The sequence below is a fragment of the Trichosurus vulpecula genome, chromosome 7 (assembly GCF_011100635.1).
Source record: "Trichosurus vulpecula isolate mTriVul1 chromosome 7, mTriVul1.pri, whole genome shotgun sequence".
Lineage (NCBI taxonomy): Eukaryota > Metazoa > Chordata > Mammalia > Diprotodontia > Phalangeridae > Trichosurus > Trichosurus vulpecula.
Window position 1 is genome coordinate 95,803,992 of NC_050579.1, and position 12,255 is coordinate 95,816,246.

Sequence of the window (12,255 nt, forward strand, 5' to 3'; positions counted from 1 at the left end):
AAACCTTTAAATTTATACACAAGTGAATTTGAATTCAATTCAACAAATATTTGAGTTCCTACTGTGTGCAGGACTTGAACCTGGTTCTTTCTGACACTAAGACTAGTTCTCTGTATACTTTGCCATTCTACCTCTCACTCCGGGCAAGTAACCCTGAACTATATGTCACTTAGTCTTTAACCAGCCCTCTAAGAGTATAAATTGTAGAACAGGTACTAATCTTCATGAATAGAGGACGTTCCTCATACCGAACTCTCTGTGCAGATGAAATCCAGGTCATGCAACTACAACACAAGCTCATCATGCTATATACTTCATTATAGCACTAAGGGGTTGTCCCTCTCCCTCTGAGTCATAGCACCTGTACTGGGATCAGCTTTTGGAAGCTTTTGAATCTGACGCTCTCTCCTTCCTTTTGGAGGCTCTTTGAGAAGCAACCCCAGGTAATTTGCATAGTCAAACCCAGATGCCATAGAGTCAGTCAGCCAATAAATATTTATTAAAAACCAGTTATGTGCCAGGTCCTGTGCTAAGCACTGGGGGACACAATGAAAGGCAAAAGATAAGTGCTGCTCTCAAGGGGCTCCCAGTGTAATGGGAAAGACAACATAAACAACTTTGTACAAGCAAGCTATACACAAGACAAATTGGAGATAATCAGTGGCATTAAGGGGATTGGGGAAAGGCTTCTTGTAGAAGGTGGCATTTTAGCTGAGACTTGAAGGAAGATGGGAAATCTTGGAGGAAGAGATGAAGAAGGAGAGAATTCCAAGCAGAAGACAGCCAGAAAAAATGCCTGGATTTGGGAGATAGAGTATTCTCTGTGAGGACCAACAAAGGAAATCAATGTCACTGGCTCAAAGAATACATGGCTGGGATTGGGGAGGTGGGGAGGAGAATAAGGTACAAGAAGGAAGGTAGAGGAAGATGAGAGACAAGAAGACAATTAAATGAGAGTGAATTCCTCTCTAAATCCCAAAAGACTCAATGGGAGGTATTGGCATAAGTGGGAAGCACAGCATCTAGATGCTGGGAAAAGGAAGTAGTCAATGGCTATGGAGTCACCATGAGCTGTCCCAGAGTCAAAAACAGAGAACCATTTGGGTGACCCAAGAAAGGAGTCTTCCTACAGTTACCAGAAGAGACCTTTTATATAAAGGGGTTGTAAATCCTGGATGTCGAGCAACAAAAGGTTAAAAATAGCCTAGCCCCTATAGGTATTCTAGCCTCATAGTCAGGAAAGATCTATTACTGTCCGCCAAAGCTCCAGTGTATTTGCCCCACAGTATGGTTGTTCCAAAAGTAGCGATGAAGTGATTAGCACTATCTTTTAAGAGGCAAGCCAAATAGTAGCAAGCAGTTTCATCAAATTTGGGCTAAGAAACTGTTATTTCTTTGGAATGCCCTGCACTGATAGGTATTATGTAGTTGTGTATTTCGAAACTGAAATATTATTGACAAAAAGCAATATGAAGTCCTTGCCTAAAATAAGATTTGTTTACATTTTTGTTATGATAAAGTTCTGTTGCATAATAAAAGCATACATGTCTTCAGTGCATTTTGAGCTTGTCTGCTTCAGGGTCAATGCCTTCTGTATCGAAATATTTCCAGCAGATAAGGTATTTGCATTTCTGAATTGTACGTAACCTTCTTGCAGTACAAGAATATGAAGAGGTATGACTCTTTCCTTTGGCCTTCATGTCACACTGATCTGAGTAGAATCGGCCTGCAACACCATACTACCCTATTTATTTTTTGGATTTGTAGGAATAGTTACCTCACACTGGCTAAGGTTCTAACCCAATCAGTGGTGTCAGCAGAGAGCAATATTTCAGGATAGATCTTCACAGCTACCACTGGGGTCTCAGATTACACAATGATTCTGATGTCTACTACTGTGGCTGACATTCCTTGAGTTTGCTGTTGCCCCACCACCCAACTCCACGACACAGATGATAAATTAGTCATCGTTGTCATTATCATCATCTTATTATTATTATTCTCCTCCTCCTCCTCCTCTCCATCCTCCCCTTCTTCCTCCTTCTCCTCTTCCTTCTTTTCTTCATCTTACATTTCTGTATAATTATCGCAAACTACCATATTAATATAAGCAAATCCACATGACAACCATTTATAGAATTTTATTGACATATAATAGCATTGTTAAATTCAAGGGGATGTCACCCAAAGACGGCCTTTTGATTGCACTCTTAGGTCTTGACTATTTCATAGGCTCCATGTAGAAACAAAAGATTGTTTGTATTCTATACATAGAGGGGCATGAACCTATTGTTGGTGTCATTTCTTCTTTTTCTTCTTCCTCTTCCTCTATACTTACACAGTGCCTTAAAATTTGCAAAGCAATTTATAGATCATATTAGCTTTTATTGGCTATTTATAGTAGCCATAATAAACTTTGTTCATAGTGAACTTTCAGTCTAGTAATACCCTCATTTCTTTTTCAGATGAACTGCTGTGATATCATGCCTATCCCATATTGTAGTCATGATGACTTTTTTGATCCCGAGGGTAAGATTTTACACTTTTTCCTTTTTTGTATTCATCTTATTTGATTTGGCCTAATCTTCCTGCCTGTTGAAATTTATTTTTGGATCCTGATTTTATCATGCAACATATTAGCTTGTCACTTTTACTTTTTTACCTAGCAAATTTTGCTATTTGTGCCTTTATCTAAGCATCTGTAAAAATGCAGCAGTTCTCCCATTCTTCAAGATCTTTCTTTCAAATATCACTGATACTAACATTGATACAGCAAACACATCTACCAGTTCTTACCTATTACTTCACTTTCACTCTCATTTTCTTTTTCTCTCTCCCAAATATACTTCGGCAGGTTCCGAACCCTACCTGTGATTTATACCTCTTATACGACATATACGGAAGCAGCTTAGGTGTTGTTGAGACGTTCTGAAGAGCTTTACTGACAATGCCTTCTAAAGTGCTTGGTGATGCAATGAAGGGTTATGAATGACCAATGCCTTGGCCTTAGTTAGTATATAAGAAAGATAGGCAGAACTAAATCCATTTGAGTAACTTTTTATAATTACTAACCAAAATGTTTTGTGTCCTCTTTTCAACATACAAACAGGAGTTCTGTTTTGCTTCCCAGTTCAGTTTCAGGCTCTGATTATGGTACATATGAAGTAACTATAATCAAAAACAGAGACTGGATTCTTCAAAATCTTCTCATTTAAATATCTTTCTAACGTTCTTAGTATTCAGTTTATACAAAGATTTATATGCTTATGTGTAGGAACTCAGTTCCATATGTTCTTTTACAAATCGCTAAGTAGACATTTGTAAGAATGAATGCTTAAAAACTAGCTAAGAACTTAAGTATGGCCTCTCATTTGGTCCCCTACATGTGTTTGTAGTGCTATGACTGCGATGCAGATGAAAGAGAAAATACAGGCAGTTCTCTTATTTCTAGAGGGTTATTTACCCACACAACTTAAAGAGAATGCAAAACCCGCCTCACTACTTTGGATAGAACCTCCATGGCAAATATCTGGGAGTGCATGGACCTGCAGGAATGACTGGGTTATGATTATGTGTTGTTGGAGGAAATATTCCTATTAATAAGATCACAAATCCATTGGAATACTGAAATGTTTTCCTATAAAAGGCATCCCTGGCACAGGGCCTATCACATAGACACTCAGGAAATGTCTACTGAATTGAATTGTATTGGATCTTTCCCCAAGGAAACATCACATAACAGGAAACTAGGTTCCTTACTAAGGGCCTGATGGTCAACTTTATTTTATAGAAAGTCACAGGCACCAAATTTAAATAACTCTAAGTGTTATACCCAAGTGCTGGACAGTACAAAAATTCCAAAGGATAATGTTTAATAGGGCACCGCTATCAGAAATCCACATCTTAAATAATATGGTACTACATGAAACTCACTGTATATTGTGATCTTGTTTGTAATTTCATCCTTGTTTTCACTACAAGAAGCTAAGAACACTATCAATGGTGTCATGAGTTTTAGAATGCCTCCTCCTCTTCCTCCTCCTTTTCTCTCCCCGTCTCTTTGTCAAAAATATGCAATGCTTCACAGATTTGTGTATCATCCTTGCTCAGGGGCTATTCAAATGTCTGTACCTTTCTGATTTAGTATTTGCATAGCCAAAACAAGCACCAGATGAAATCTAGAAGGGAGTCTGACAATTCTTTTAAGAACTTTGAAAGGAGACTTAAAGGTACTTACTTATTAATGCTTTTTTAATAAACTGATACAGAGATTGATTTTTTGAAATGACACTATTTTTGTCATTATAGATTTTCCTGTATTAAGTGTAGGTCTTAGTGAGCAGATTGTTGAATTTTCTGTGTGTTCAGAGTTTGCATCTAATCCTAAAAATTTGCCTGGCAAACAAATATAAATTTTTATAATCTCTGCTTTATGTACCTTCAGGACATATACACCTTAAATTTATCTAGTGCTTGTAGGCAGGAAGGTACTTTTACATGCATCGTGTCACCTGGTCCTTATAATAGTCCTTCAAGTTTTGATTGGCAAGTATCATTATTCCTATTTTATGAATCTGGAAACTAAGACTCCAAGATAAGGGTTCTCTTAACCTGGAGTCTGTGAATGGTTCTTTAAAAATATATTTTGGTATACTATATTTCACTATAATTGGTTTCCTTGGTAATCATATGTATTTATTTTATACATTTAAGATAATTATTCTAAGAAGGGGTCCATAGGCTTCACCAGACTGTCAAAGGGGTCCATGACACAAGATAAAGATTAACCCCTATCTAAGAAATGAAATGATAGTTTTTAAGCAGAGGAACTGGTTCTCAGACCTAAATCTTCTGAGCTCCATTCCAGTGTTCTTTCCACTACTCCATGCTGTCTCTCAATATGGCTAGAATAACATCATGGAGATGGCAAGTGAAAATTTCTTTAAGCCAAAGACTACTTCCACAGGCCAGTCGGAACTGTCTGAAAGTAAAAAGATCTGGAATTTCAGCCTGGAGTTGAACTTTGCACTATTACGTGGTTTTAAATTATTAATTTCTTCCTCAAGATGAAGGAGGGCTGAGAATGAGGTTGAAATGGGGTCTAACTAAATGAAATTTTAATGAAATAATTATAAATGAATCGTTATAAATCAAATTTCCATTATTGTATATATGGCATTCAGTCCTAAGGAAAGATTCCTTGCAAAAATACAAAAAAAAAAACAAAACAAAACCAAAAACCTTTGGGGTTTCAATCAAGTTTAAAGCATATGGAAAGCAGTTCAAGATGTCTAATAAGTCAATTTTATAAAGGTCTGCAGGGGTATCCTTACAGAATAAGATATGCATGTAAGGATGACAGCTTTCTCTTCAGGATTTGCACATACAAATTTAAGTTGCCAACTATTTTCATTAATAATAATTAGTCATTATGTAGCACTTTAAAATTTGCAAAGTGCTTTACTTATGTTACTTTATTTGAGTATCATAAGAACCCTCTAAGGAAAGTCTACTAACTATTACCTTTACATATGACAGGGCAGCTGGGTGGTGCGGTAGATACAGCACTGGGCTTGGAACCAGGAAGACTCATCTTCATGATTCAAATCCAACCTCAGACACTTACTAGCTGTGTGACAAGTCACTTAACCCTGTTTGCCTCAGTTTCCTCTTCTGTAAAGTGAACTGGAGAAGGAAATGGCAAATCACTCCAGTATCTTTGCCAAGAAAACCCCAATATGGGGTTATGAAGAGTCAAACATGACTGAATCACAAAATTACAGATGAGGAGATCGAGGTGTGGAGTGATTAAGGGACTTGCCCAAAGTTACACAGCTAGTATCAAAAGTGGGATTAAAACCCAGGCATTCCTGATGCCAAGCCCATCTATCCACACTGTACCGTGTTACTTCTCATACATAGACCTTGGTGTAGGTATAGGGATAGTCATATGTCTTCGTGTCAATTTCACAAATATTTGTTAACCACCTATTTTACTCAGAGCACAGGGTTACATTCTGAGAGATTTGCGGGCTGAAATAAGATACTGCCCTCTGCCTTCATGAAGCTTACCATCTAATTGTCATCTGTTATCTGTCAATACAGGTACAACCTCCCCTGGTACAGAGTGTAACTCATGTGGGTCTTCTAGTCCTATGGGATTTTAAAACCTTCAATACTGATGAGGTTCAGTTTTTCCAAGGGTGTTTCAACCCACTAAAGGAAGGTAGGTGACACAGTGGATAGAGTTCCAGGCCTGAAATCAGGAAAACTCCATCTTCCAGAATTCAAATCTGGCCTCAGACACTATGTGACCCTGGGCAAGTCACTTACCCTGTTTTCCTCAGTTTCCTCATCTGCAAAATGAGCTAGAGAAGGAAATGGCAAACAACTCCAGTATCTTTGCCAAAAAATCCCACCCAAAAGGGGTCACAAAGAGTTGGACAGAACTGAGAAATGACTGAACCGACAACAATCTTGGGAAATGGCCCATATGAGGAAACTGAGGCAGGCAGAGGTTAAGTGTATTGCCCAGGGTCACAGAACTAGTAAGAGGCTGAGGCTGGACTGGAATTCAGGTCTTTCTGAATCCAGATCTGGTGCTCTATCCATTGCACCAAGAAGCTGCCATCATAGCCAAAGAATTCATTACGCAGCGACCACCCCTATCCATACTTAACTGGAATAGTCCTCAGGTCACAAATTGAGCTGCTATGTCTGGAAACATGATTTAAAGCCTTTTCTAGATTTCTAGAAAGCTCCAGTTTTTGTTATTCACTCACATAGCTTTTGATAACCCAACATCATCTCTAGACTGTGAAGAAGCATCAGGTTAGGACTTTTATGGACAAAATTTAGACTTTATAACATTTTCTTTAAAAAGCCATACAAGTGATAATTGTTTATAAAATCTCAACACAATTAAAAAGTTGGTCATCTGTTCTAACCCCAGTCATCCCAACTTTTGTCTTACCATTGGACTTTGATGACTCTGGAAAAGAGAGTGAGGCCACTGACTTTGTGCAACTCTGCCTCGCTGAAATCTAATTCACCAGCAAGTCAAGCCATCACCCTATGACGTATGTCATTTGTCCTCTTTGAAAATGAAGGACAAAAACCAACAACATAGTTATGCTACATATAGATATACATACTTTATACTAAATATACTTTATGTATATTATCCCATTGATTTCCCCCAAAACAATATGAGGCATCCTTTACAAGAATTATGGCCCCTATATTGTAGTTAAGGAAGTTGAAGCTTTGAGATATTCTGTGATTTGTCCACAGTCACACAACCAGTAACTCAGGTTTCTCCTGACTCATAAGCCCATTTCTTTTTTCTGTTTCTCCCCACCAAATGCTTTTGTTTCATATTTATAAACACTTTTATATGAATCACTAAAAGTATCCAATATGGAAAATAAATTTCCTTTCCCTTCATTGGGACTCCTTTGAATCTAAATGTCTTTTTAAATCATATCTATGGAGGCAAGAGGGATAGGTATCTTGAACTTGAATCTTATTACTAGAATAAAACTAATTCAAATTCCAAAAAGAAAAGGAAGATCCAAATTCCATATCTAAAGATAAGGCTCTGAACTCAAACCAAGAAAATCTTTTCAATAAGTTTGTAACGTGTCTGACCATCATTTGTTTCCCATTAACTGTAGCATTCCCAATGGATAAACAGAATTTCCCATTCAGCATGAGAAAACAGAAAGCAGCCAGAGTCACCAAATAAACATTTCCTCCCCAAAAGGACCACTCAGAAATGCTATAAATGGGATTCAGAGAAACTTGTCACAGATGGGCTTTGCACGGAAATTTAAAAAAAATAGAAACAATAGTAAGCAGAAAAGGAGAAATCCAATCCTTGGACAATAACGTAATATTTCCCAACCTTCCTCCAAAAAGAAGGTAAACATTTCAAAATAATTTTAGCGAAATGGACTAGAGTCACATATAATGAAAGGAAGTAGATAGGTTACAATATGTGCTAAGGAAGAGAAGGAAAGGAAGGGAGGGAGGAAGGAAGGCAGGAAAGAAAAAAGGAAGGAATGAAGGGAAGAAAAGGAAAGGAAAGGGAAAAGCATTTTTAAAGTTTGTAATATGTGCCTGGAACTATGCTAAGTGCCAGGATACAAATATAGGCAAGCAAGACAATCGCCCCAAGGAGTTTCTGTTTTAAAAAGGGAAGACAAGATCTCTAGTGTTACAAGAACTGGAAGTGGGATGTAGCAGAGGGTATATCCATGTAAGAAAAGCTTATGGATGTCCAAGAAGTTTTGTGGTGGGACTGGAACCAGGGAAAATCAGTTGAAAGCTCTCCAGTCAGAAATCAGGCTCCAAGTCGTAAGAGGTAGAAGATAAAGAAGAGTCCAGAGTACAGGTGGCATGGTTTGGAGATGCCTGGGAAATGTTATAGTAGGCTCAGGGCCTATGAAAATCCCTAGACCCAACAGTATTAGTACAGGTTGGGGAGAGTGAGCCATGCTAAAAAGAGTGAAGGAAGTGGGGTTTCGAGACAGATACCATGCTTAGGCTAGATGTCTAAAATGAAAGCTCACCAATCAGAGCCCAGGGTCTGAGTTTTCAACACTAAAAAAGAGAAATGAAAGCAGTTACGCACTAAAAACACAACCAATGTAGCATAGCAATAAACTTTTACTATCCTTTCCAATGTTTCCTTAACCACGAAATTGGAACTAACAAAGATCTACTCTCCTTATTCTGCCCAGAACTCTATATTGGCTCATACAACTCTTCCTAGGTTTCTCTGAATCCATCATTTTTGTCTTCCTTATGGCACAATAATATTCCATTACTTTCATATACCATAATTTGTTTAGCCATACTCCATTAAATGGGTTGGGCATCCATTTTGTTTTTTGTTCTTTGCTACAATAAAAATTTCTAAAGCACTACTATCAATACATTTGTTCATATGAATTCTTTTTCTCTGTGTTCAGTCTCTTTAAGGTATACACCTAGTAATGATATTACTGGGTCAAAGAGTATACACACATAGTGATGGAGTGGTGATATCATGAATAGTTCTGTTTAACCACTCCTGTTTGCCACATACCCCTTCCCCACTACAAGTAGATGCTTCTTCTCTGTGATGGGAAGTACCATCAAATAATCCATAATTCTGTCCATTTTCTTTCTTTCTTTTTAAAATTTCTGAACCCCCAGCCAGAGATGGTAGTCTGACAAAACATCTCAATATTTGATCTGTCTCTCTCTCTTCTCTGGAAATGCTTCCCTCTCACCTGTCTCTTCCCAAATACATTCCCAATAAGAATACACAGATGAGAAAATGCCTCTGATTAATACTATTTATAAATACAGAATAAACATTTAAAACAAAGACAGGTTTTTCCCAAGGCTTTCTCAAGCCGAGAGAAAAGTTACAGGTTTCCATGAGGGAACCCCATGAAAGGAAGGAACTACAGAATCATCACCTTGGGTCTATAGTGGGAGGGGGGGTTAGCAACAAAGCAACATAGTAACAGCCCCCCACCCCTAGCCCACCTCAGCCTCCTCTCAAACTCAAAGCTGCATTGCCTTTTAAGTTGTTGGGAGCCATGAAAACTGATTGTTGTAAGAAAAAATGCTTTGTGAACCATAAAGTGCTACAAAATGATGAGTTATTGTTATTAGTGGGAAGGTCAGCTGACACGACAACAGACTGATGTGCCTTTGCAATCAAAGCAGCTCCTACTTCTGGGCCTGTGTAGAACGTACTGCCGAAAAGACGGATCACTTGTGGTTGTTTGGTTTGACCAAATGTTCACAGTTAGTACAATTCCATAATTATTCTGTCACCGAGTGTATAAACATAGGTTTAGAAAGATTCCAAATCATGCCTTAAATCTGTTACTATGTATAGTAGAAGCTGTCCAGAATTATGCTTGACTTCCCCCATCTGCTCTTTTATCAAGGAAAACCTGAGAAGATTGGGTGGGGTTTGAGAGTGGAAGGACCCCTTCCACATAGCCGGGAGAAAGACTCACAACTAATGACACAAGTAAGTCCGTGACCCATGGGCCAACTCCTATGTGAACCATACACAAGAGAAATGGAGACATGTTAATCTGGAGCCCAATTTTGAACTATAATTCATTCAGTCATGACAAAGACTCTGAAGGCCCTATAATCTTTAAAGAGGGCTACTTCCTTTGGAAAGGGAATCATACATATCATCCATCTGCAATTGGCAGAACAATGTGCTATATTGTGCAGATGGAGAGATACCCTGTGTAGGGGGATCCAATGAAGTAGTGAATCATGGGAGTCTCCGTAGGAGACATGTACTGAGAAGCCATCCTGGATAGCTAGAAGTGAGCATTCTACCTGGAACATGCTTATAAATGGCTGATACCACACAGGTCTCTGGGGAAGGATTCTTGGGAAGGATTGTTCACTTATTGTTCTCTAGGTATTATTCCAATATAGATTATATTTGTGAAGTGAGTAACTTAGCACATGGAAAAAGTGGTAGATTTAGAGGGAGAAGACCTGGATTTTAGTCTTAGCTTGGCAATTTATTACCTATGTGGTACTTCTTAGACAAATTGCTAAATTCCCTGGATCTGTTTCCTCACCTATAAAATCAGAGATCAAGACTAGAGGACCTTTAAGGTATCTTGTGACTCTAAATCTGTAGTTCTTTTCATTTTCAAGGTTTGTGAACCACATGCTTTCAAGGGAAGTTGGTGTTAACATATTGGATGGTGACACATAGGAAGTACCCAGATTATCTGGGTCAAACAATGAGCCAAAAATATGTGAGAAATTTCCTTAAGTTGTACTTGTATTCTTCTAGTGAAAAGTAGAACAAAGAAGTGATATGACCTCTTCATAGGTATAGAGCCAAAAGAGACCTCACCAATTATTAAGTTCAGCCCCCTCATTTTATAGATGAGAGAGGTAAAGTGACCCAAGGTCACATAGTCAGTAAATGGCAGAGCTGGATTTCCCACCTAGGTCTTTTGAATCCAAGTCCTGTGCCCCTAATATTCAAAAAACAAAACAAAGCAAAACAACTTCTAAAGCATCATTTCTGTTGCCCAAAGTATAACTGTTTCAGACATCAAACCATTCGATGGTACTAAGGACTTTGGTCATAAAGGGTTTCTTTCCTGGATTTTCATTACTTATGGCTACCAAGGAGGCAGGAGATGTAGCACCTGCAGAGATGGCTGCCAGGCCGTGTCTCCACAGGGATTGGTCCCCAAATGATGGAGGATTAGACCGGGCTGCAGGCAGGGCCAGCGCATAGGGTGTCCCGCTCTTTCTAGAGTTCTTGGGTACAGTGCCCTGTGTGATTTTCTGAAGAGTCTAAAGAGAAGCTGTGGTCATGGTGGTGGCTTAGCCTTGTTGGTTCTTGCAGCCCCTTGTCTACATCTCCCCCAGGGTGCTTCGTTGTCAAACCCTTAAGATTCTGTTGTTCTCTGAATGCTTGTGTGCTTAGGGATTTGTACCAAGATCAGATGTCATGCCTTCTCATTCCTTACCAGCCAATTGAAAGAGCTAGAAAAGAGTGGCTAAGAGTGAGAGAAATGGAGACCAACAGTCAAATGAGCAGCATCTCTTGACTGTTGCTTCACTTAGACTCCCCATTGTGATCAAAGCAATTCTGACATCTATGTCTCTATAGAACATGCTACTGTGGGGACCTCCTCCTTGTGGTTTTTGGTTCTGGTGAAATATTAGTTAGTACAATTCTGTAATTGTTCCACTACTGTGTATGTAAAAAGAGTCAATCACCCATAGACAGGGGTTCACAGCTAATTTGGGAAAGCATTCCTTTAAAAATACATCATTGCTTCTTATGCTATTTCTGATCACTTATGTTGGTCCATGTTCTCTTCCTCCCACCAACTAAATATCTGTGAATAATATCCAAAGACAATTTAATTTCTCAGGAGGTAAATAATAATTTTTCTTCAAGATGTTCTACCCTTAGAGTTTTCTAACACATTGCTCCTTAGGAAGAACAAAAGAATCACAAAATAATGAAACTTAAGATTTTCAGAAATGGCCAAGTTGGCTTTTTTGATGTGGGAAACTCTTCCAACCACTAATAACTAATATATATATATATATATATATATATATATATATATGTACGTATATATGTATATATACGTACATATATAATTTTCTCAAGTGATTATCACAACAACTTTATAAAGTAGGTGTTATTATCATTTTCCAGAAGAGGAAACTGAGGCTGAGAGGCTA

At 38.3% G+C, this 12,255-nt stretch overlaps 1 pseudogene; it reads right to left on the reverse strand.

Annotated features, from left to right (window-relative positions):
* Positions 1-4,065: 4,065 nt before the first annotated feature.
* LOC118858834 lies at positions 4,066-4,166 on the reverse strand (annotated as a pseudogene).
* Between the last annotated feature and the right edge of the window lie 8,089 nt (positions 4,167-12,255).